At 43.6% G+C, this 26,870-nt stretch overlaps 1 protein-coding gene across 4 annotated transcripts in view; it reads right to left on the reverse strand.

Annotated features, from left to right (window-relative positions):
• The window catches only part of tspan18a (tetraspanin 18a), a 54,075-nt gene extending 30,149 nt beyond the window's left edge, over nucleotides 1–23,926 (reverse strand). For all 4 annotated transcript variants that reach the window (XM_079475151.1, XM_079475150.1, XM_079475153.1 and 1 more), the window contains exon 1: nucleotides 23,721–23,926. The gene's annotated coding sequence lies outside the window, so the exon portion shown is untranslated. The remainder of the gene's footprint in view (nucleotides 1–23,720) is intronic.
• Nucleotides 23,927–26,870: the final 2,944 nt, after the last annotated feature.

Raw genomic sequence — 26,870 nt, forward strand, 5'->3', positions numbered from 1 at the left:
CCAGATTTCATCCCCAGCAGTCTGAGATGTTAGAAGCTCATGAGAGAGTCGATGTGATTTATTGCTACACCGCTCAAAGGCAGTGGCTCTGACTTCACGTCCCATAGCCTAATTGCAGCAGCATCCGCCCGATAAAAAGGAGTAGTTCAGGCCACTTCATTAATGCTAATTCATAGTATTGGGTTAGTAATTGAAGGCTGTGGTACTATAACAATCAATATCAATCATTACAATGCTGAACTATGACTGAAATTACAAGCCACAGCTCTTCCAGACCCATTTCTGCATGATTTATGAAGGGTTGGTGTCTTCGGTGAGATTTCTGCGGTTATCACACCCCTCACAATCAAGCCATCTGGACTTCAAAATCGAAGCAAGTCTCTTCAAACCAACATGAAGCTCAGTTTCCATCACAGCACAGTAGGACACAATGGGCAGCAGGTAGAGCAGCATGTTTTATGAATTGAGAACGAATTGTCTAATGAATATGAGCTTATAGACGTTTCAAAGCAACAACATAAACAAACATGAATGCGCAGGTGCGCTTTCTAAACTTAACTTCCGGTACACACCCCCAATGAATAGAGTCCCTACAGATTATTTCTGAAAATAACCAAAAGACATATCAAGTATAGTGCATTAGCTAGCAAGTTAAAAGTATGTCTATTATTATTTTGGTTACCAGTAGAAGAACCATTACCGGGCTAAACTTATATGCCACAAAGTTACAAGTCAACAAATTGTTTAATATAAAATTAATTTACACTAAAATTCAACCAATTGTTTAATACAATACAATAAAGTATTTATATAAATTAAAGAAAATAGAAATAGTTATATTTGTAGCTACTAGCCAGACCAATCAACAAGCACAGACAGGATGTTAACTTTGGGTCCGGCGTGTCCGTCCTGTGAAACTATCTCTATAGAGAGACTCTACAAACTGACTGATGGCTGGCAATAACAAAAGTATCCAATGACAAGGCACTTCATAGCAGGTAATTTACAGTTATTTACCAATAAAGACGGTGTGAAAATGAACAGAACAGAAAATAGTGTTTATTTGTATTGTATGTTTACATGAATTGATTATAATTTAAAACACATTCATATATTTATTACATGAATTGATAATTAAAAAACCAGAGTTGACATAAAAAGTTTATACCAAGCGTTGTGCTACAGCTGAACCCAATCTAAACCAGGTCTGGTTTTGTCACCTGAACACTTACTCAGCAACTCAATGTTTGTTCACTTCGCTTTGTGATACAGGCCCCAGTTGGGGTTAGGGTCACAACATAACGCTACTTTTAGCCAGCGGCGGCGCCAAGGGGGGTCTCAAGACCCTTCCAAAAAACGCCTCGACCCCCCATTTGACCCCCCTTCCTGATTAAAAAATATTTAATATATATATAAAAATATATATATCTCTTCAAACTACGCAGAACAATAATAATATAAACATAAGAATCACTGCGATGCCCCATGAACGTTGCTGCAGCTGCGCCTTACGTCATTGCGTTCAAGGCGCTGTCGCGAGCCCGCAAGTGCTGCTACGCGCTTAATATATTGAAGCTAAAAATGGATCGCTTCGTCATACCAAAAAAGAAATTTAAAGTAGACGGAAATAGTGAAAATATACCCGTTGCAGTGGAGGGCGAGCCATGCTTGATACTAGATTTTGAAACCGAGGACACAGAGGAATTGGAGAAATCGGAGGTGGGACCGGAGCAGCTTGCAGCCCCCGAGGCGGAGGAGACAGGTGAGCGGATGCAAAAAAATGCTGCCTCATCGAGCGCTACAGCGGGCACGGATGGTGGGAATCCTGACGGCGGAGTGGATTTGGCGGGGGATTTAAGCCATGGCCCAGCCGAGAAACCAAGACAGCCTCAACTTAAATCCTACCCGCGTCATTCTTTTGGATCGCAGGGGCAGCTAGCATCCAGGGGTTTTAGTTAATCGTGGTTCAAACAGTACCAGTGGCTTGAATATTCTGTGTCAAAAGACGCGGCTTTTTGTTTTGCCTGTCGTCATTTTTTTCACAGTGTGCATGGATCTGGTGGTCCCACAGAAAAGTGCTTCACACAGGAAGGGTTTAAAAACTGGAGAAAAGGAGCAGAGAAACTGGCGCAACATAACGCCAGCGCTTCTCACAAAGTGGCAATGGAAGGGTGGTGTGAATTTAAGGAGAGAGAGAAAAAAAACGGATCGAGGATTTTTACGCATCTCCATGACGAAGGACATAAGACAATTGTTAAAGAAAACAGGATCTACATGCGAGCAGTTGTTGAGTCACTGCGCTTTACAGCGTTTCAATCCATTGGTCAGAGAGGCCACCGAGAGAATAAACAGTCCACCAACAGAGGTAATTTCCTTGAAATGTTACATCTGCTGGGGAAGTTTGATAGCACTGTATCCAAAAAATTATCTAGTGGGCCAGGTAATGCAAAATATGTCCATCATGACATTCAGAACGAGTTAATTGATGTAATGGCCTGCATTTTGAGAGAACAGGTTAGTAACTAAGTTAAACTAGGGGAGCACTTTACCTTAATGGTGGATGAAACAAAAGATGTGAGCAAAAAAGAGCAGATATCTGTTGTTCTGCGCTACATACACAATGATGACGTTCATGAAGAGTTTCTTGATTTTGTCCCAGCTGATGGTTTGGATGCAGAGTCTTTACTTGTGACAGTGAAAGGGGCATTGGCTAAATTCAATATAGACAAAAATGCATGCGTTGGACAATGTTACGATGGGGCATCTGTAATGTCTGGCTGCAACAACGGTGTTCAGGAAAAATTTTGCAGAGAAGTCCCACGTGCAGTGTACATCCACTGCCATGCACACAGATTAAACCTGATTTTAGTTGACTGTTTCCATAATGTAAAACCAGTTGCTGACTGCTTTGCCACAGTTCAGCTACATTACAACTTTTTTTCTGATTCAGTAACTCACAAAGTGTTCATGGAGAAACAAACAGAACTTGAGCCCACTAAAAGAGCTGTGGAATTAAAACGTCTGTCAGATACCAGTTGGGCATGTCAGTACTATAGTCTTTGGGCAATAAAGCAAACCCTCCCTAGCATCTTAGCCACACTAGAGGAAGTCAGCAATCAAACAAATAGCCATAGAGCTATTGAGGCTAGATTACTAAATGGCTTGATTGATGCACAGTTTGTTTTGCAAATCTACATGCTGGAGAAGATATTTGGGCTCACAAAAACTTTATCTGACCAACTACAGGCCACAGATTTAGATTTGGCATCCGCCATTGATCTGGGCGCAAGTGACATGTGTGAGAGAGTGGGAATTGACATGCAGCAAAAAAATTGTTGCAAAAAATCACACCTGTGGAGCATGGAGAAAAGAGAGGAGGAGACTGGACAAAAGAGGAGCCGAGAAGAAGACAGGAGGGGAAGCAAAGTAAGAGAAGGAGACTTGAGAGTAAAGGGAGCAGAGAAAAGGACAGGAGGAGACTGGAGGGTAAGAGGAGCAAAAGAGGACAGGAGGAGACTGGAGAGTAAGAGGAGCAAAAGAGGACAGGAGGAGACTGGAGGGTAAGAGGAGCAGAAGAAGACAGAAGGAGACTGGAGAGTTAGAGGAGCAGAAGAGGACAGGAGGAGACTGGAGAGTTAGAGGAGCAGAGAAGAGGACAGGAGGAGACTGGAGAGTTAGAGGAGCAGAAGAGGACAGGAGGAGACTGGAGAGTAGAGGAGCAAAAGAGGACAGGAGGAGACTGGAGAGTAAGAGGAGCAGAAGAAGACAGGAGGAGACTGGAGGGTTAGAGGAGCAGAAGAGGACAGGAGGAGACTGGAGAGTTAGAGGAGCAGAGAAGAGGACAGGAGGAGACTGGAGAGTTAGAGGAGCAGAAGAGGACAGGAGGAGACTGGAGAGTAAGAGGAGCAAAAGAGGACAGGAGGAGACTGGAGAGTAAGAGGAGCAGAAGAAGACAGGAGGAGACTGGAGGGTTAGAGGAGCAGAAGAGGACAGGAGGAGACAGGAGAGTTAGAGGAGCAGAGAAGAGGACAGGAGGAGACTGGAGAGTAAGAGGAGCAAAAGAGGACAAGAGGAGACTGGAGAGTTAGAGGAGCAGAGAAGAGGACAGGAGGAGACTGGAGAGTTAGACGAGCAGAGAAGAGGACAGGAGGAGACTGGAGGGTTAGAGGAGCAGAGAAGAGGACAGGAGGAGACTGGAGAGTTAGAGGAGCAGAGAAGAGGACAGGAGGAGACTGGAGAGTTAGAGGAGCAGAAGAAGACAGGAGGAGACTGGAGAGTAAGAGGAGCAGAAGAAGACAGGAGGAGACTGGAGAGTAAGAGGAGCAAAAGAGGACAGGAGGAGACTGGAGAGTAAGAGGAGCAGAAAAAGACAGGAAGAGACTGGAGAGTTAGAGGAGCAGAAGAGGACAGGAGAGGACTGGAGAGTTACAGGAGCAGAGAAGAGGACAGGAGGAGACTGGAGAGTAAGAGGAGCAGAAGAAGACAGGAGGAGACTGGAGAGTAAGAGGAGCAGAAGAAGACAGGAGGAGACTGGAGAGTAAGAGAAGCAAAAGAGGACAGGCGGAGACTGGAGAGTTAGAGGAGCAGAGAAGAGGACAGAAGGATACTGGAGAGTTAGAGGAGCAGAAGAGGACAGGAGGAGACTGGAGAATTAGAGGAGCAGAGAAGAGGACAGGAGGAGACTGGAGAGTTAGAGGAGCAAAAGAGGACAGGAGGAGACTGGAGAGTAAGAGGAGCAGAGAAGAGGACAGGAGGAGACTGGAGAGTTAGAGGAGCAGAGAAGAGGACAAGAGGAGACTGGAGAGTTAGAGGAGCAAAATAGGACAGGAGGAGACTGGAGAGTAAGAGGAGCAGAAGAGGACAGGAGGAGACTGGAGAGTAAGAGGAGCAGAAGAAGACAGGAGGAGACTGGAGAGTAAGAGAAGCAGAAGAAGACAGGAGGAGACTGGAGAGTAAGAGGAGCAAAAGAGGACAGGAGGAGACTGGAGAGTTAGAGGAGCAGAGAAGAGGACAGGAGGAGACTGGAGAGTTAGAGGAGTCAAAGAGAACAGGAGGAGACTGGAGAGTTAGAGGAGCAGAAGAGGACAGGAGGAGACTGGAGAGTAAGAGGAGCAGAAGAAGACAGGAGGAGACTGGAGAGTAAGAGGTGCAAAAGAGGACAGGAGGTGACTGGAGAGTTAGAGGAGCAGAGAAGAGGACAGGAGGAGACTGAAGAGTTAGAGGAGCAGAAGAGGACAGGAGGAGACTGGAGAGTTAGAGGAGCAAAAGAGAACAGGAGGAGACTGGAGAGTTAGAGGAGCAGAGAAGAGAACAGGAGGAGACTGGAGAGTTAGAGGAGCAAAAGAGGACAGGAGGAGACTGGAGAGTAAGAGGAGCAGAAGAAGACAGGAGGAGACTGGAGAGTAAGAGGAGCAGAAGAAGACAGGAGGAGACTGGAGAGTAAGAGGAGCAAAAGAGGACAGGAGGAGACTGGAGAGTAAGAGGAGCAGAAGAAGACAGGGGGAGACTGGAGAGTTAGAGGAGCAGAAGAAGACAGGGGGAGACTGGAGAGTTAGAGGAGCAGAGAAGAGGACAGGAGGAGACTGGAGAGTTAGAGGAGCAGAGAAGAGGACAAGAGGAGACTGGAGAGTTAGAGGAGCAGAAGAGGACAGGAGGAGACTGGAGAGTTCCAGGAGCAGAGAAGAGGACAGGAGGAGACTGGAGAGTTAGAGGAGCAGAGAAGAGGACAAGAGGAGACTGGAGAGTTAGAGGAGCAAAATAGGACAGGAGGAGACTGGAGAGTAAGAGGAGCAGAAGAGGACAGGAGGAGACTGGAGAGTAAGAAGAGCAGAAGAAGACAGGAGGAGACTGGAGAGTAAGAGGAGCAAAAGAGGACAGGAGGAGACTGGAGAGTTAGAGGAGCAGAGAAGAGGACAGGAGGAGACTGGAGAGTTAGAGGAGCAAAAGAGAACAGGAGGAGACTGGAGAGTTAGAGGAGCAGAAGAGGACAGGAGGAGACTGGAGAGTTAGAGGAGCAGAGAAGAGGACAAGAGGAGACTGGAGAGTTAGAGGAGCAAAAGAGGACAGAAGGAGACTGGAGAGTTAGAGGAGCAAAAGAGGACATGAGGAGACTGGAGAGTAAGAGGAGCAGAAGAAGACAGGAGGAGACTGGAGAGTAAGAGGAGCTGAAGAAGACAGGAGGAGACTGGAGAGTAAGAGGAGCAAAAGAGGACAGGAGGAGACTGGAGAGTTAGAGGAGTCAAAGAGAACAGGAGGAGACTGGAGAGTAAGAGGAGCAGAAGAAGACAGGAGTAGACTGGAGAGTAAGAGGAGCAAAAGAGGACTGGAGGAGACTGGAGAGTTAGAGGAGCAGAGAAGAGGACAGGAGGAGACTGGAGAGTTAGAGGAGTCAAAGAGAACAGGAGGAGACTGGAGAGTTAGAGGAGCAGAAGAGGACAGGAGGAGACTGGAGAGTAAGAGGAGCAAAAGAAGACAGGAGGAGACTGGAGAGTAAGAGGTGCAAAAGAGGACAGGAGGAGACTGGAGAGTTAGAGGAGCAGAGAAGAGGACAGGAGGAGACTGGAGAGTTAGAGGAGCAAAAGAGAACAGGACGAGACTGGAGAGTTAAAGGAGCAGAAGAGGACAGGAGGAGACTGGAGGGTAAGAGGAGCAGAAGAAGACAGGAGGAGACTGGAGAGTTAGAGGAGCAGAAAAGAGAACAGGAGGAGACTGGAGAGTTAGAGGAGCAAAAGAGGACAGGAGGAGACTGGAGAGTAAGAGGAGCAGAAGAAGACAGGAGGAGACTGGAGAGTAAGAGGAGCAGAAGAAGACAGGAGGAGACTGGAGAGTAAGAGAAGCAAAAGAGGACAGGAGGAGACTGGAGAGTAAGAGCAGAAGAAGACAGGAGGAGACTGGAGAGTAAGAGGAGCAAAAGAGGACAGGAGGAGACTGGAGAGTAAGAGGAGCAGAAGAAGACAGGGGGAGACTGGAGAGTTAGAGGAGCAGAAGAAGACAGGGGGAGACTGGAGAGTTCCAGGAGCAGAGAAGAGGACAGGAGGAGACTGGAGAGTTAGAGGAGCAGAGAAGAGGACAAGAGGAGACTGGAGAGTTAGAGGAGCAAAATAGGACAGGAGGAGACTGGAGAGTAAGAGGAGCAGAAGAGGACAGGAGGAGACTGGAGAGTAAGAGGAGCAGAAGAAGACAGGAGGAGACTGGAGAGTAAGAGGAGCAAAAGAGGACAGGAGGAGACTGGAGAGTTAGAGGAGCAGAGAAGAGGACAGGAGGAGACTGGAGAGTTAGAGGAGCAAAAGAGAACAGGAGGAGACTGGAGAGTTAGAGGAGCAGAAGAGGACAGGAGGAGACTGGAGAGTTAGAGGAGCAGAGAAGAGGACAAGAGGAGACTGGAGAGTTAGAGGAGCAAAAGAGGACAGAAGGAGACTGGAGAGTTAGAGGAGCAAAAGAGGACATGAGGAGACTGGAGAGTAAGAGGAGCAGAAGAAGACAGGAGGAGACTGGAGAGTAAGAGGAGCTGAAGAAGACAGGAGGAGACTGGAGAGTAAGAGGAGCAAAAGAGGACAGGAGGAGACTGGAGAGTTAGAGGAGTCAAAGAGAACAGGAGGAGACTGGAGAGTAAGAGGAGCAGAAGAAGACAGGAGTAGACTGGAGAGTAAGAGGAGCAAAAGAGGACTGGAGGAGACTGGAGAGTTAGAGGAGCAGAGAAGAGGACAGGAGGAGACTGGAGAGTTAGAGGAGTCAAAGAGAACAGGAGGAGACTGGAGAGTTAGAGGAGCAGAAGAGGACAGGAGGAGACTGGAGAGTAAGAGGAGCAAAAGAAGACAGGAGGAGACTGGAGAGTAAGAGGTGCAAAAGAGGACAGGAGGAGACTGGAGAGTTAGAGGAGCAGAGAAGAGGACAGGAGGAGACTGGAGAGTTAGAGGAGCAAAAGAGAACAGGACGAGACTGGAGAGTTAAAGGAGCAGAAGAGGACAGGAGGAGACTGGAGGGTAAGAGGAGCAGAAGAAGACAGGAGGAGACTGGAGAGTTAGAGGAGCAGAAAAGAGAACAGGAGGAGACTGGAGAGTTAGAGGAGCAAAAGAGGACAGGAGGAGACTGGAGAGTAAGAGGAGCAGAAGAAGACAGGAGGAGACTGGAGAGTAAGAGGAGCAGAAGAAGACAGGAGGAGACTGGAGAGTAAGAGAAGCAAAAGAGGACAGGAGGAGACTGGAGAGTAAGAGCAGAAGAAGACAGGAGGAGACTGGAGAGTAAGAGGAGCAGAAGAGGACAGGAGGAGACTGGAGAGTTACAGGAGCAGAGAAGAGGACAGGAGGAGACTGGAGAGTTAGAGGAGCAGAGAAGAGGACAGGAGGAGACTGGAGAGTAAGAGGAGCAAAAAAGAGGACAGGAGGAGACTGGAGAGTTAGAGGAGCAGAAGAGGACAGGAGGAGACTGGAGAGTTAGAGGAGCAGAGAAGAGGACAGGAGGAGACTGGAGAGTAAGAGGAGCAAAAGAGGACAGGAGGAGACTGGAGAGTTAGAGGAGCAGAGAAGAGGACAGGAGGAAACTGTAGAGTTAGAGGAGCAGAGAAGAGGACAGGAGGTGACTGGAGAGTTACAGGAGCAGAAGAGGACAGGAGGAGACTGGAGAGTAAGAGGAGCAAAAGAGGACAGGAGGAGACTGAAGAGTTAGAGGAGCAGAAGAGGACAGGAGGAGACTGGAGAGTTAGAGGAGCAGAGAAGAGGACAGGAGGAGACTGGAGAGTTAGAGGAGCAGAGAAGAGGACAGGAGGAGACTGGAGAGTAAGAGGAGCAGAAGAAGACAGGAGGAGACTGGAGAGTTAGAGGAGTAGAGAAGAGGACAGGAGGAGACTGGAGAGTTAGAGGAGCAGAGAAGAGGACAGGAGGAGACTGGAGAGTAAGAGGAGCAAAAGAGGACAGGAGGAGACTGGAGTGTTAGAGGAGCAGAGAAGAGGACAGGAGGAGACTGGAGAGTTAGAGGAGCAAAAGAGAACAGGAGGAGACTGGAGAGTTAGAGGAGCAGAGAAGAGAACAGGAGGAGACTGGAGAGTTAGAGGAGCAAAAGAGGACAGGAGGAGACTGGAGAGTAAGAGGAGCAGAAGAAGACAGGAGGAGACTGGAGAGTAAGAGGAGCAGAAGAAGACAGGAGGAGACTGGAGAGTAAGAGGAGCAAAAGAGGACAGGAGGAGACTGGAGAGTAAGAGGAGCAGAAGAAGACAGGGGGAGACTGGAGAGTTAGAGGAGCAGAAGAAGACAGGGGGAGACTGGAGAGTTAGAGGAGCAGAGAAGAGGACAGGAGGAGACTGGAGAGTTAGAGGAGCAGAGAAGAGGACAAGAGGAGACTGGAGAGTTAGAGGAGCAGAAGAGGACAGGAGGAGACTGGAGAGTTCCAGGAGCAGAGAAGAGGACAGGAGGAGACTGGAGAGTTAGAGGAGCAGAGAAGAGGACAAGAGGAGACTGGAGAGTTAGAGGAGCAAAATAGGACAGGAGGAGACTGGAGAGTAAGAGGAGCAGAAGAGGACAGGAGGAGACTGGAGAGTAAGAAGAGCAGAAGAAGACAGGAGGAGACTGGAGAGTAAGAGGAGCAAAAGAGGACAGGAGGAGACTGGAGAGTTAGAGGAGCAGAGAAGAGGACAGGAGGAGACTGGAGAGTTAGAGGAGCAAAAGAGAACAGGAGGAGACTGGAGAGTTAGAGGAGCAGAAGAGGACAGGAGGAGACTGGAGAGTAAGAGGAGCAGAAGAAGACAGGAGGAGACTGGAGAGTAAGAGGAGCTGAAGAAGACAGGAGGAGACTGGAGAGTAAGAGGAGCAAAAGAGGACAGGAGGAGACTGGAGAGTTAGAGGAGTCAAAGAGAACAGGAGGAGACTGGAGAGTAAGAGGAGCAGAAGAAGACAGGAGTAGACTGGAGAGTAAGAGGAGCAAAAGAGGACTGGAGGAGACTGGAGAGTTAGAGGAGCAGAGAAGAGGACAGGAGGAGACTGGAGAGTTAGAGGAGTCAAAGAGAACAGGAGGAGACTGGAGAGTTAGAGGAGCAGAAGAGGACAGGAGGAGACTGGAGAGTAAGAGGAGCAAAAGAAGACAGGAGGAGACTGGAGAGTAAGAGGTGCAAAAGAGGACAGGAGGAGACTGGAGAGTTAGAGGAGCAGAGAAGAGGACAGGAGGAGACTGGAGAGTTAGAGGAGCAAAAGAGAACAGGACGAGACTGGAGAGTTAAAGGAGCAGAAGAGGACAGGAGGAGACTGGAGGGTAAGAGGAGCAGAAGAAGACAGGAGGAGACTGGAGAGTTAGAGGAGCAGAAAAGAGAACAGGAGGAGACTGGAGAGTTAGAGGAGCAAAAGAGGACAGGAGGAGACTGGAGAGTAAGAGGAGCAGAAGAAGACAGGAGGAGACTGGAGAGTAAGAGGAGCAGAAGAAGACAGGAGGAGACTGGAGAGTAAGAGAAGCAAAAGAGGACAGGAGGAGACTGGAGAGTAAGAGCAGAAGAAGACAGGAGGAGACTGGAGAGTAAGAGGAGCAAAAGAGGACAGGAGGAGACTGGAGAGTAAGAGGAGCAGAAGAAGACAGGGGGAGACTGGAGAGTTAGAGGAGCAGAAGAAGACAGGGGGAGACTGGAGAGTTAGAGGAGCAGAGAAGAGGACAGGAGGAGACTGGAGAGTTAGAGGAGCAGAGAAGAGGACAAGAGGAGACTGGAGAGTTAGAGGAGCAGAAGAGGACAGGAGGAGACTGGAGAGTTCCAGGAGCAGAGAAGAGGACAGGAGGAGACTGGAGAGTTAGAGGAGCAGAGAAGAGGACAAGAGGAGACTGGAGAGTTAGAGGAGCAAAATAGGACAGGAGGAGACTGGAGAGTAAGAGGAGCAGAAGAGGACAGGAGGAGACTGGAGAGTAAGAGGAGCAGAAGAAGACAGGAGGAGACTGGAGAGTAAGAGGAGCAAAAGAGGACAGGAGGAGACTGGAGAGTTAGAGGAGCAGAGAAGAGGACAGGAGGAGACTGGAGAGTTAGAGGAGCAAAAGAGAACAGGAGGAGACTGGAGAGTTAGAGGAGCAGAAGAGGACAGGAGGAGACTGGAGAGTTAGAGGAGCAGAGAAGAGGACAAGAGGAGACTGGAGAGTTAGAGGAGCAAAAGAGGACAGAAGGAGACTGGAGAGTTAGAGGAGCAAAAGAGGACATGAGGAGACTGGAGAGTAAGAGGAGCAGAAGAAGACAGGAGGAGACTGGAGAGTAAGAGGAGCTGAAGAAGACAGGAGGAGACTGGAGAGTAAGAGGAGCAAAAGAGGACAGGAGGAGACTGGAGAGTTAGAGGAGTCAAAGAGAACAGGAGGAGACTGGAGAGTAAGAGGAGCAGAAGAAGACAGGAGTAGACTGGAGAGTAAGAGGAGCAAAAGAGGACTGGAGGAGACTGGAGAGTTAGAGGAGCAGAGAAGAGGACAGGAGGAGACTGGAGAGTTAGAGGAGTCAAAGAGAACAGGAGGAGACTGGAGAGTTAGAGGAGCAGAAGAGGACAGGAGGAGACTGGAGAGTAAGAGGAGCAAAAGAAGACAGGAGGAGACTGGAGAGTAAGAGGTGCAAAAGAGGACAGGAGGAGACTGGAGAGTTAGAGGAGCAGAGAAGAGGACAGGAGGAGACTGGAGAGTTAGAGGAGCAAAAGAGAACAGGACGAGACTGGAGAGTTAAAGGAGCAGAAGAGGACAGGAGGAGACTGGAGGGTAAGAGGAGCAGAAGAAGACAGGAGGAGACTGGAGAGTTAGAGGAGCAGAAAAGAGAACAGGAGGAGACTGGAGAGTTAGAGGAGCAAAAGAGGACAGGAGGAGACTGGAGAGTAAGAGGAGCAGAAGAAGACAGGAGGAGACTGGAGAGTAAGAGGAGCAGAAGAAGACAGGAGGAGACTGGAGAGTAAGAGAAGCAAAAGAGGACAGGAGGAGACTGGAGAGTAAGAGCAGAAGAAGACAGGAGGAGACTGGAGAGTAAGAGGAGCAGAAGAGGACAGGAGGAGACTGGAGAGTTACAGGAGCAGAGAAGAGGACAGGAGGAGACTGGAGAGTTAGAGGAGCAGAGAAGAGGACAGGAGGAGACTGGAGAGTAAGAGGAGCAAAAAAGAGGACAGGAGGAGACTGGAGAGTTAGAGGAGCAGAAGAGGACAGGAGGAGACTGGAGAGTTAGAGGAGCAGAGAAGAGGACAGGAGGAGACTGGAGAGTAAGAGGAGCAAAAGAGGACAGGAGGAGACTGGAGAGTTAGAGGAGCAGAGAAGAGGACAGGAGGAAACTGTAGAGTTAGAGGAGCAGAGAAGAGGACAGGAGGTGACTGGAGAGTTACAGGAGCAGAAGAGGACAGGAGGAGACTGGAGAGTAAGAGGAGCAAAAGAGGACAGGAGGAGACTGAAGAGTTAGAGGAGCAGAAGAGGACAGGAGGAGACTGGAGAGTTAGAGGAGCAGAGAAGAGGACAGGAGGAGACTGGAGAGTTAGAGGAGCAGAGAAGAGGACAGGAGGAGACTGGAGAGTAAGAGGAGCAGAAGAAGACAGGAGGAGACTGGAGAGTTAGAGGAGTAGAGAAGAGGACAGGAGGAGACTGGAGAGTTAGAGGAGCAGAGAAGAGGACAGGAGGAGACTGGAGAGTAAGAGGAGCAAAAGAGGACAGGAGGAGACTGAAGAGTTAGAGGAGCAGAAGAGGACAGGAGGAGACTGGAGAGTTAGAGGAGCAGAGAAGAGGACAGGAGGAGACTGGAGAGTTAGAGGAGCAGAGAAGAGGACAGGAGGAGACTGGAGAGTAAGAGGAGCAGAAGAAGACAGGAGGAGACTGGAGAGTTAGAGGAGCAGAGAAGAGGACAGGAGGAGACTGGAGAGTTAGAGGAGCAGAGAAGAGGACAGGAGGAGACTGGAGAGTAAGAGGAGCAAAAGAGGACAGGAGGAGACTGGAGAGTAAGAGGAGCAAAAGAGGACAGGAGGAGACTGGAGAGTTAGAGGAGCAGAGAAGAGGACAGGAGGAGACTGGAGAGTTAGAGGAGCAAAAGAGAACAGGAGGAGACTGGAGAGTTAGAGGAGCAAAATCGGACAGGAGGAGACTGGAGAGTAAGAGATGCAAAAGAAGACAGGAGGAGACTGGAGAGTAAGAGGAGCAGAAGAAGACAGGAGGAGACTGGAGAGTAAGAGGAGCAGAAGAAGACAGGAGGAGACTGGAGAGTAAGAGGAGCAGAAGAAGACAGGAGGAGACTGGAGAGTTAGAGGAGCAGAAGAGGACAGGAGGAGACTGGAGAGTTAGAGGAGCAGAAGAGGACAGGAGGAGACTGGAGAGTTAGAGGAGCAAAAGAAGACAGGAGGAGACTGGAGAGTAAGAGGAGCAGAAGAAGACAGGAGGAGACTGGAGAGTAAGAGGAGCAGAAGAAGACAGGAGGAGACTGGAGAGTAAGAGGAGCAGAAGAAGACAGGAGGAGACTGGAGAGTAAGAGGAGTAGAAGAAGACAGGAGGAGACTGGAGAGTTAGAGGAGCAGAGAAGAGGACAGGAGGAGACTGGAGAGTTAGAGGAGCAGAGAAGAGGACAGGAGGAGACTGGAGAGTTACAGGAGCAGAGAAGAGGACAGGAGGAGGCTGGAGAGTTAGAGGAGCAGAAGAGGACAGGAGGAGACTGGAGAGTTAGAGGAGCAGAGAAGAGGACAGGAGGAGACTGGAGAGTAAGAGGAGCAGAAGAAGACAGGAGGAGACTGGAGAGTTAGAGGAGCAGAAGAGGACAGGAGGAGACTGGAGAGTTACAGGAGCAGAGAAGAGGACAGGAGGAGGCTGGAGAGTTAGAGGAGCAGATAAGAGGACAGGAGGAGACTGGAGAGTTAGAGGAGAAAAATAGGACAGGAGCTTTCTCCAGATGTTGCCTTTACCAGCTCTTTTAACACCGCCAAAGTTTGTGTTAGTGTTATCAGCACAAAGTGCAACTATTTTCTGAGCAAGGCCATGTTTTTCAATGACATGGGAAATGTAGGCAGTTTGCAAATCTGATGTCTCACCTGGCAGAGATGAAAATTCGATTATCTTGACCTTTACACCCTCTAGTGGCTTGAAGTGCCGCACAAGCACAGGGAACAATTTAATGTCTTTGTGGTTGGATGCATCCACAGTTAATGTGACAAATGAGCACTTGTCCAAATCATGCTGAACTTCTTCCTCTGACAAAGGACCAAGAACGTTACATATTATAGCCTCAGATTTAGTGCGAGCTGAAGAAAATTTCGGATCATACAATTTCTTTGTCAATTTTGCAGTGCAGTCAGCTGACCGAAAACTATGGCCATGAATAACAGAATGGTATGAAAAAAGTCCTTCACTTGCATGTACTTTGTCAGATTCGCAACTTTGCTTCACAAAACAAATCGCTGACACTTGGAGTAGCACACTTACTTTTAGCAGCGTCCATGTGCTTTTTTGTGTGCATATGCTGCGTAATGTCGGCTCGGCCTCCGTGAGCAATAGAAAAGCGAGCCCCGCAAATGTCGCATCTTAATTTGCTTGCCTCTGATTGTGACTCTCTTTTGAGAAATTTAAACTCTTTCTGAAGATCATCGTTGAATGTACAGGAACGCTTCTTTGACATCTTTGAACTTGAGTGAGTCAATTAAGCTTATCCGTGGTCTCGTCTCGTATACATTACACTTGATGTCGGATTTCGCCTTCACTAACTAACTGCAAGTTGAGAATGATTGGGGGAATTGTGATTGGATGGAATTGAATTGTCCTTCTGCCTTCTCTTATTGGATGGAATTTTTTTTCTCGAAAATATACTATGAGGTGATTTGCTAGTTTTATTAGGCTATTCCGTATGAGAGGAGTAGGCTACTCACGCACGCTATCACTTAGAAAAAAATATATATATATATTAACAATGAAATACGGGACAAATCATGCTTTTTTCATAATAAGTCGGGACACTAAAATTAGAGTTGAAATACGGGACTGTCCCGGGAAAAACGGGACGTCTGGTCACCCTCTTTATAATTTAGTTTAGTCGTTCATGTTTATAATTTAGTTTAGTCGTTCATGTTTATAATTTAGTTTAGTCGTTCATGTTTATAATTTAGTTTAGTCGTTCATGTTTGTAATTTAATAAGACTTAGTTCTGTCTTGTTATTGTACCCATACCTGTTTTGTTATGTTACCCCCACGTGGGTCTTTGTTTTGTATTTATTTATTAAAGTCTTCTGTTAACCCCTTACCCGCTGTCTGCACCTGGGTCCTCTGTCCATGTCTCATCACCCCTGATCGTGACATGCCAGGGCACGATCCAATTTTTTTCCAATACTAGGCAGGAACACAGGACAGGAAACAAGAGGGACTTAAATAGGGACTCTAACAAGGATCTTAACACAGGCCAGGTGGCGGTAATGAACACTAAAGGGAACCGTGAAGATTGCACGGGGCAGGTGAGGGGAATTAAACACTAATGGGATGTAACGGAAACAAGCCGGTTTGGGTTATTACCCAGGAAAGTTTGCGTTTAGGCCACGTTTACACGATGAAAAACGGAAAAGTTTTCTTTTGAGTTTTTGAAAAATGTCACGTACAAACGACAACATCCGCATTTACACAGATTCACAAAGATTACTAAAATGCTGTATACGCATGTCACGCCAGTAGTTGGCGACATCACTTTGTGAAGAAAAAATACCAGAGTCCCTGACGATTGATTGACGGTTTATTGGAAGGCGTTTTTCCGTTGCTAAAGAGACCACACAATACAGGGCACTTCATTTCTCCTCATTCATAGTGAAGAGAAGCGTGTGCACATATACAAACGAACAAACAAGATGGCGAAAAGTTTGGACATTCAAAAGTTTTCCTTCCATTTCAACTTGCCATTTAAAACCCTTCATCGCCGTGAATGAGTGTTAAGATTTTGCTGTAGATAAATAATTAGTCTCAGCTGGTGGTTATGGCACTGGTGTAGTAAATCTACAATTTGCTGGAGAAGCGTTAACAGACTATTGCGCAGCACAAAAAAAACTCATGTAATCCGCCATTGTTGTTCTTGTTTCTTCTTCTTCATTGTGTTTGGGTGTACACACGCATACCACACCTAATACGCATGCGCACAATTGTCGTTTTTTACTCTTGTGTACTTCGGGGTTTACACAGACGTGAGAACGTTGCGGTTTCAAAAACTTTCACTTTGAAACCTGTTTTCAAAAGTTTGCGTTATCAGTCCCCTAAAACGCAGTTTCCGTGTAAAACGGACAGCCAAATCGCATAAATTGTTTTGCACTTTCACTTGAAAACGGTGTCGTATAAACGGGGTTTTATTCTGGGTTAGAGATCGCAAGAAAACTGGACCAATCAGCTGTGAGAAAGTGACGTATATCTGACGCTATGTATATCTCGCTCTAAATTAGAGAAAATATTTGACTTCGAAGTGATTATTTGTATTGTATATTTACATTTATTGATTAAAATTTTTAAAATTCATTTTTCAAACTTTAATATATAATGCATTTTAAAGCAATGAAGCATAAATATACTCTTTTTATCTTATTATAAACCTATATAAGTCATTTAAATTAAGTTGATTCTGTATTGATATAGTCAGTTGCTGCCTTCTCAAACTTTCAATGCAGCAGTGTTTAATCCTGCCTTGTAAATGTGTTTCAATTAATTTGATTATTTTCGTAATGATCTCGTCATCTTCAACAGAAAAGTGAATTGCGCTGATACTCGCGAGAAGGCAATCAAACTGATGATGCTTTCCATGTTCCGTGTGATTGGCTGTTTCCCGCACCTGCCACACTTGCGGGAGCACGTGCCTCACGAACTCCTGAACTAACCAGATTTGATAGTAAATTACATTCAATGGCTGAATCCGAAATGGCATACTAAATGAGTAGGTACTTAATGTCAGTAACTACTTAAACTTAATGAAGACTAAATGTGTACGTACTGTTTAGCCTGAATGGGTGTAGTGTGAATGCGATCGGCCGTTGTCCACCATATCATTTTTCTTCTTTTCCTTTTTAACGGCTGGTGGCAACATTCAATTCAATTCAATTCAATTTTATTTATATAGCGCTTTTCACAATTTGCATTGTTCCAAAGCAGCTTTCCAGGGGAAAAACAAAACAAAAAAAAAACAAAAAGGGTAAAACACAGAACTTGTTATAGACCTAGTAAATAATATCTAATGTCAGCATCTCCTGGTGGTTTATTTAGCATATTTTGCATTAAGTGAATGCTTGGCTGAAAAGATGCGTCTTTACTCTAGATTTAAATTGGGCGAGTGTGTCTGACCCTTGAATTGTATCGGGAAGGCTATTCCAGAGTTTAGGTGCTACGTATGAGAAAGCTCGACCGCCTTTGGTGGGTTTAGTTATTCTAGGTAAAACATACGTTTTACATACTATGGGTTTTGTACAAGTGAACAACACATGAAACAATGCTTTCAATTTTCAAAGTACAGCACATTCAGAGCTTTATTTTCATGTATTTTAATTTTTATCTATATGCTTTTGATGAAAAAAATTAATTAAAAGGAATACAGAAGCTTTGTGATTTTGCAATGTGTTTTCTCTGTTAAATTTCGGCAATAACAGGCCCTTTCACACTTCCCAGTGTGAAGAATGATTATGCCAATGGAACGTTCTTTTTGTAACAGAAAAATGCTTATTGACTGTAAACTGCTGCTAATTATTTGTCACTATTCTGCCTATTGGTTCATGTCTCTCACGTAGATACACCCATGTTGCTCTAATATACATTCTACTGTAATTAGGGCTGTCACGGTTATGACATTTGGCTGACAGTTAATTGTCTAATAAACCGTTGCGATTGTGGCGATTAATTGTCTGTTTTAGGGCTTTGCCGACTATAACGATTAAGTGTCTGTTTTAGGGCTTTGCCGACTATAACGATTAATTGTCTGTTTTAGGGCTTTGATGACTATAGTGATTAATTATCTGTTTTAGGGCTTTGATGACTATAACGATTAATTGTCTGTTTTAGGGCTTTGATGACTATAGCGATTAATTGTCTGTTTTAGGTCTTTGATGACTATAACGATTAATTTTCTGTTTTAGGGCTTTGATGACTATAACGATTAATTGTCTGTTTTAGGGCTTTGGTGACTATAACGATTAATTGTCTGTTTTATGGCTTTGGTGGCTGTAACGATTAATTGTCTGTTTTATGTCTTTGGTGACTATAACGATTAATTTTCTGTTTTAGGGCTTTGATGACTATAACGATTAATTGTCTGTTTTAGGTCTTTGGTGACTATAACGATTAATTGTCTGTTTTATGGCTTTGGTGACTATAACGATTAATTGTCTGTTTTAGGGCTTTGATGACTATAGTGATTAATTGTCTGTTTTAGGTCTTTGATGACTATAACGATTAATTTTCTGTTTTAGGGCTTTGATGACTATAACGATTAATTGTCTGTTTTAGGGCTTTGGTGGCTGTAACGATTAATTGCCTGTTTTATGTCTTTGGTGACTATAACGATTAATTGTCTGTTTTATGTCTTTGGTGACTATAACGATTAATTTTCTGTTTTAGGGCTTTGATGACTATAACGATTAATTGTCTGTTTTATGGCTTTGGTGGCTGTAACGATTGATTGTCTGTTTTAGGTCTTTGGTGACTATAACGATTAATTGTCTGTTTTAGGGCTTTGATGATGATTAATTGTCTGTTTTAGGTCTTTGGTGACTATAACGATAAATTTTCTGTTTTAGGGCTTTGATGACTATAACGATTAATTGTCTGTTTTAGGGCTTTGGTGACTATACCGATTAATTGTCTGTTTTATGGCTTTGGTGACTGTAACGATTAATTGTCTGTTTTAGGTCTTTGGTGACTATAACGATTCATTTTCTGTTTTAGGGCTTTGATGACTATAACGATTAATTGTCTGTTTTAGGTCTTTGGTGACTATAACGATTAATTGTCTGTTTTATGGCTTTGGTGACTATAACGATTAATTGTCTGTTTTATGGCTTTGACGACTGTAACGATTAATTGTCTGTTTTATGTCTTTGGTGACTATAACGATTAATTGTCTGTTTTAGGGCTTCGGTGACTATAACAATTAATTGTCCGTTTTAGGGCTTTGATGACTGTAACGATTAATTGTCTGTTTTAGGGCTTTGGTGACTATAACAATTAATTGTCCATTTTAGGGCTTTGATGACTGTAACGATTAATTGTCTGTTTTAGTGCTTTGGTGACTATAACGATTAATTGTCTGTTTTAGGGCTTTGGTGACTATAACGATTAATTGTCCGTTTTAGGGCTTTGGTGCCTATAACGATTAATTGTCTGTTTTATGGCTTTGGTGACTGTAACGATTAATTGTCTGTTTTAGGGCTTTGATGACTGTAACAATAACAGGGATCTTGAAACAACGAACGAGCACAGGACAATAGACACAAGGATGTTTTAAAGGGGAACAAACACAGGATATTCAACAAGGGGCAGGTGTAGGTAATGAAACACTAATGGGAAGGCTGACGAGGCAAAAGGGCGGGAAACACCGACGAGATACGAGAAAGCACATGGCAAGTCAAAATCAAAACAACGCCATGTCTTTCTCACACAAAACCTAAGGCTATGCCATGACTCAGCTGCAAGACCAAGAATAAACATGACTTGATAGCGGAATCATGACAGATTAATTGTCTGTTTTAGGGCTTTGACGACTATAACGATTAATTGTCTGTTTTACAGCTTTGACATTTAATTCTCATAAATGTTTTATTCAGCTTTGAAAAGACAATTGTAATGAATATAAGACTATGTTTTCTTGGAAATACATCAGAAAAATTGGGTCATCATACTTTTAAGGTTCAGGCTTTTACCTGTCAATAATACAATCGGCAAATACTTGTAAATGAATAAAATTGATCAGGAGTAAATTGAAGCCACCATTCAAATGCTATCAGTCATAGAAATGCATCTTTTTTCTCACTTGCAAGACTACAATAAAAGGACATGAATCGGGGGCGCGATGTCCCCGAACGCGCGTCGATCTTGGCTACTGCAAAGGTGGAAAAATTTAGATCGCGTCACCCACGCGAAAATAACAAACTTTTTCCACGAGTTATAAAAGTGTGGTGCCCGATTGTTCACGTTTGGTGTAAACCCAGCATAACATATCCAGCAGCATCGAATTACTGTTATGCAAGGTTCATGGCCACTGTTCAATATGCTCCAGTTTTATCAACAGACGTCAACTAACATAACTATTGGATCTAGAATGTGGTTTTACTGGCCTTTTTTGAAAATAGATTAATAATCTTAGGCTAGTACAAGTTTGATAGACGAGCAGACATGACCACAGAGCGAACATACATTATATGTAGCCTGTGTCTCATCACTGCAGTCAGTGTATTTTGTAGATATTCCTTGTAGAGAAACTGTAGTCAAGTACACTTCCAAAAGACTATGTGACGTTTCATAATCTACAACAAATTCAAGCATCATGTCTTTTCAACCACTTCACCAGACATACATTTTATTCTCTCCCCAAAGTATTATGGGATATTGTATGCAGCGCAGTAAAACATCTAAGGTGCTTTTAAAAAAAGACCAGATGACATTATCTATCAAGGTGCTGATTTTGAACAGATCCTGATACCTGCAAAACATTTTAGCGTTTGCACAAAGCCATAGTCATAGATGATGTACTGTAAACTCTGATGAAAGTTGAGATCCCATGGAACACTTGAACCTGAACACTGTAACTTCCCTCCCTGACCAATCCCCAAACACTCTCTCAACCAACACTATGTGCTAAGCCCTCAGAGAAAGCAAAAAAGCTTTTCACAGCAGATGAAAAACAGGAACAGATGGGATTTCTGCATGTCCCTGGACGTTTCACTATGACTCCCTACAAAGACACTCATCTAAACACAGTCTGGAACTGCCTCAACTGTTAAATAAAATGTGGCCTCTTTTCTTTTTCTTTCTAATTAGCTGATGCGCTGCATGGAGCAGGTCTCTGACTCACATTGAACACACACCTGTCAGAAAAAGCAGTGAACACACACCTGTCAGCTTTACCCACACCCTCTACCACATGCTGATTTTTCAAAAGCTTTTTCTCAATGCACTTCCCCTGCTTTTGCACGCTGGGTCACCATTGATCAGGGATGAGGAAGATACATCACAAATGCTGACAAGGAAACGTTTAATTGCTGGAGACACGGATATGCCCTGGTGGGTACATGCACTTGCAAGGTGGCGCTTGAGTGCAGGCAGCCGGTTGGATCTGGCTCTGGTCACTTCCTGACCCTGGCTTCCTGACACCTCAGTGTGTATTTTACCATGGCAGGAATGCTGTATTTTCTGATCAGCATGCAGGACTGGAAACATAAATTTTATAAAGGGCAGGGCAAAGAAGGACTTGCTCAGTGTTAATTTCAGAGACAGGCCATTTCCTTTTGATAGGCTACAGTCAATGTGTTTAAACAATTATATTCTTACACTATTCTAAAAAAAATTTGTACTTTCAATATAAATTGAACGGTATATAATTCTGCTCAAATAATTAAAGGCCCCACGTATGAAATGTTACCATCATCTAGCTGTGAGATTGCGAATTGCAACCAACGGCTCACTCCACCGCTCACTTCTCGCATTGAAAGCACTACAGTTGCTGACACAGGACTAATAGAGCGTTCACATCAGACTAACGTTACTACTATAACGTTATGCTATACGTGCACAGTTGAACACTTGAACATTTTGAGTTTACTTGCTTCATTTGCGCATTAAAATTCACTTCACAACAGACGCGAATTAGCGTCATGGTAGAGGTTTCTGACAGGCGGCTCCAGTCTCGTTGCGAAATGGATTTTGTGGAGAGGGTAGCTACATTTACATTTGGCAGATGCTTTTATCCAAAGCGACTTACATTGCATAAAACTATACATTTATTTCTAAGAATGTGCAATCCCTTGGTTTCTAACCCACGACCTTGGCATTGCTAGTGCCATGCTCTATCCACTGAGCTACAGGAAAGCTTGATGTGCTATGGAAGGCTGAAAAACGGCGTAGACACGTTCGGCACCGTGTCTGGGTCAATTAGATTTTTCCGGAGACACAGTCCTCAATTGTTGTTTCGGATTGCTTTTTTTTTATAAAAATAAATGTTTACTTTACCAAAATCTATGAACAAACAAAACTCTTGTATTTCTTAAAAGTGAATATGAACTTGTTTTATTTGTAGTATTTGAGGTGTTACAGAGCAGCTTTATTGCTGGTTTGACCAGTGTCTCCGGTTTTCATTATGTGCAAATGCAAATAGAAAGAAACTGGATTTGGGATAAATATCATTACTGTAACGGATTTGATTAGAAGTAAGCTAACATTTTATGTTTCATCTTAAAGGTATAGTTCACCCAAAAATTTTATGATAAAATTATGTCATTGTTTATTCACCCAACCTGACTCTTTCATCTATGAAACACAAAAAAAGATACTTTAAGAAATATCTCAAAATCCCCATGGTTTAGTGTTCAATGGAACTATCACTTTAAAAGAAAATTAAACCTTAAATGCAGCTGAATACACAAAAGGTTAGTTAATTGTAATGTAAAAATTAAATAAACACCTTTCATTTGACAAGTTTAAAGTCATTGTTCATAATCTAGATAAGATCTGTTTTATGGTGTAAACAGCACTGTGACAGTGAGGAGTCTTTGTGCTGGCTGTCAATGCTGTTTTTCTACAGCCAGTAAATGCAGTTAACGGGTTTAATCACTGAAGGGAAATCAGGTCCTGACTGTGTCTCTCTTTCAGACATCCACTAATCCTGCTGCTTCCATATCAACCCCTCGTCTGCCCATCAACTCCACAGCTTCTTTTTAGTGGCTTTGCCTGTCTTAACTAAAGCCCAAGGATGAACAGCAAATGATATTAGGGGATAAAGGATATGAAATGGATTTTCCTGACAGCTCGCTTAAGTTTAAAAGGGCAATACACCTCTGAAAGCAGGGATTTGTGACAGAAGTGTCTTGAATGATAACATTAAGCATATGTATTAGAACACTGGAGAAAAGCTGCTATATGTACTTCTATAACTGGAAATAGTGAAGATTTTAAGTTCACACCACACTAGATGTATTCTGCTGATCTTTTAAATAAAACAGACAAGGATTTCAAGCACACTTTATATTGTTCATATTGAACAGACAATGATTTCAAGCACACTTTATATCTTTCACATTGTAGTAGGCCTATACATCCCAGGAATGTGATTTAATTGTTCATGTCAGATTTGCTGATCTGCGATGTATTTTAGAGAGAGAACCGACCAAAATTCAGATGGTCACTTTGACACCCAAGATACGAGACATTTCCCAGCTGGCCAAGAGAGACGCCACCTAAGTCATTGTATCACAACTGCAGAAAAGCACATCCACGCATTTCATTCTAAATGTTTTAGTCTATTCCCTCAAGTTGTGTAAGGTTACAACTTTGATCGGACGTGTACAACATGCAAGTGCAGCAGACGTATTTAAAAAGGTGGAACATTGCTGTAATGAGTTAAACTTTCCAAACAAACCATGAGACTACAACAACCGATTAGTGAGATGAATGTAAGGTCATAAAGTAGCTACACCTCAAATGTTTGCATGTCACTAACATGTATGTTAATTCTCGTTATCGTACGTAACTTTGAGATCTAACGTTAGTAGGTTAATGCACTTGCGTTTTTGCTTTCAGCTTCCAGAGTGATGGTCGATGAATACACCTACCGTGTCCTTTGCTCTCCAAGCGCCTCAGTACAGGTGAACACAACGAGAACTCTGTTATCCAAGAAGATATCCTTAGGATACATTCAATGGCTGTGTGGACAGTTTACTCCTGTTTGTTATTTCTCTCCGTCGGGACTGACTGAGGGGTTCAGTCGCGCTGACTGTAGTAGGCTCCGCTTCTCCGCTGCTCCGCGCGCTCTGTGCTCAGCGCCTCACACGCTGGTCAGGGCAGGGCAGCTACTCAACCATCACGCCTATCATCAAGTACTCGTGTTCCGCACATTAATAACGCTCACCAAGTTCGCAAAAGAAACAATATTGAGTCTTTATAAATAAGATATTAAATATAAAAAGAGATATTAATGAAATTGCTCTCACGTTGCATTTACATATGCCTTTGCCATTCGCTTTTGTCCAAAGAGACATACATTGCAGTGTAGGCCTACCATACATATAATATTTAAATGTTTCAGTTATGTTTAACATAGATGTCCACACATAGGCTTCTATGCTTAGTTGTTCATGTACACACCGGCGTTTATAAAATTGGCCCTGGGGTTAGAATCTATCTATCTATCTGTCTGTCTGTCTGTCTGTCTGTCTGTCTGTCTGTCTGTCTGTCTCTCTGTCTGTCTGTCTGTCTATCATCTATCTATCTATCTATCTATCTATCTATCTATCTATCTATCTATCTATCTATCTATCTATCTATCTATCTATACCTACCTACCTACCTATACCTACATACATATATATATATATACACATAAAAAATCTGAAATATTATGCTATAATCTGATTTGTCTATAACAGTAGGTGTATTTCCCAGATGAGATTGATATACAAGATACTTCGTGAAGTGGGAGCCGTTGATCTGATTTCTATTGATTTCAGACACACAATCGAGTCTCATAACATCTCAAGCTGATATTTTCTTACAAACAGAAACTGTAGCTAAGAGACCGATCAAAATTATATTTAGTCTCTAATTTAAGACCAGAAGAATTAACATGTTGCTAGAGTAGGCTACATCACATTTTACTTTCCAGTTGCCACAGACAGACAAATGATGTGTATGTGTGCCACCAACCATGAAAGTATGTGCCATCAGACTCTGTATTAACTGTGACATTCGGCACAGCTTGTAGGAACTGTAACTGACTGATCTGGGCTTTGTGAGGTCCTAAGAGAGCTGCATAACTAATGCTTCAAGGCAAGGTGACCCAACCTAAGTCATTACATGCTCTGCTTGAGCCCTGAAGCTCATATTTAGAGACAAAGACTGTGGGTAAATTGCTCTGTTGTTCTCACCCTCTCTTCTTTATTCCTGTCATGTACAGTGACAGAAGGCACATTTTTAAAGAGAATTTGTAGAAGCGCGCCCAAGGATAAGAGTGCAAACATTTCGAAAAGATTCAGTGACTCCTGCAGTGAACTTATTTGACACGTCCAGTTCAAAAATCCCTTCAAAAGGTTGCAGTACTCAGATAAGTCTAAGAAAGGTTTTACTGTTTTGCAAATGCAGCACACAGCTAATTCTGTTATTCTTCTGAGGGCATATTCATTTAAAATGATATAAATAGAAGTACTTACTAATCACTGATCTTTTCTACACTACTACAATTGTTTGGAGACCTTTTATCTCAGTGTTTTCAGTGTTTTAGTGGGTCGGGAGGACACATTGTCTCTGTTGACCTTTGCAGGCAATCGACAAACCTTCAGGCTCTTTATTGCAAAAATAATTTCTCTTATAGCAAAAAAGGCCTCATTTGAAAGAGAAGCAATATCTGCATGCATTTTTAAACAAAAGCCTACATAAAGTAACATTTTTGACCAGACATTGTTGGTTGCATACAATTCATGGAAATACAAATATGATAAGTGTTTTTATGGGAATTTAGGATGGACAAAATGATAATTAGAGAACTGTGTGTCAAACGGTGACTCTTTCAACTCCCAAAAAAAGACATTTAAATAGTTTTCTGAATGCTTCCTTCTATTTCCCACACCCTCAAGCACACTGATTTTGCTTCCTGCTATTCTGCCATGAAGGCTCGCGTCCTGTGGCATCAGCAGTGTGATGGGAAGGGATCCTTCACAACAGGAAAATCTGAGTGACGTGTTCAATCTTTATTAATTTTGATCATTTGCAATGACTTAGTTTGATCTTACCTACAGTTACAGTTATGAGTCAACAAGATTCACAAGAATGAAATGAAAGTGTTTTGTACCTCAAGGGCAGAGTTAGTCACTTTACAAACCATGACATCTGTTGTGGAGTTAAAAAAATGTGTGAATTACTTCTGGGCAAGGAAACATTTAAAATGTGTTGCTTGTTGCTATGTGAGTAAGACGTACTGTACATGTTTCAACCTGTGGATTGGAGCATCCCCAAAGCATGACAACCACAGACACTCAGTCAGAACTGGAGTGCTTTAAAGTCACCCAGCTATAAGCTTAAACATCCAAACACAATAAGCTCCGGGGATTCAAACAGTACATTTCACAGGCGATGGGCTGTTGGCTGGTCTGACTTTTAGATCACCTGTGGTTATGTAACAGACAAGGAACCAACACATTTTTTACCCTAAATTTATAAAGTTTATATAAGTTATTTTTTGTTCAGTTTCTAATTTGTTTTTTCAAAGAATGCAGAAACAAATGGACAAGTTCAACCTTCAAAAAAAGATAAATATTTTTTTCTGTAATATACTGATGACATTTTCTAAGATGTAATAATAATGGAAAACATAAAACCCCTGGAAAAGGTAAAATCTATAAAATACTTTATTTTATCCTACCTTACAAATTCTAAAATGGATAAATCAATATACCTTTCTTACTTGGGGTGCAACACAGCTGCACACTGCCAATGGCTGGGTTTTAAACTATTTACTCAGTGGAAGAAAACCCATGAATTCCAGAGCTGATGTGATTCCAGTCAGAGGTCACTATTAAATAATGTACAATTTTCACTGTAGCCTGTGGAGAGAATGACAGATCACAGTAAGAGAACCTTAGTTATTCAGGCTCCTCATGTCATTATAACAAATACATGGAGAGTCTGAGCTTCTACAACAAAATGTCAACAAAATGCACTTGAGTATAATTTATGGTAATTCTTTATTGTCCTCAGGCTGAAGGGTGCGT

Source organism: Barbatula barbatula (assembly GCF_947034865.1).
Source record: "Barbatula barbatula genome assembly, chromosome: 1".
NCBI lineage: Eukaryota > Metazoa > Chordata > Actinopteri > Cypriniformes > Nemacheilidae > Barbatula > Barbatula barbatula.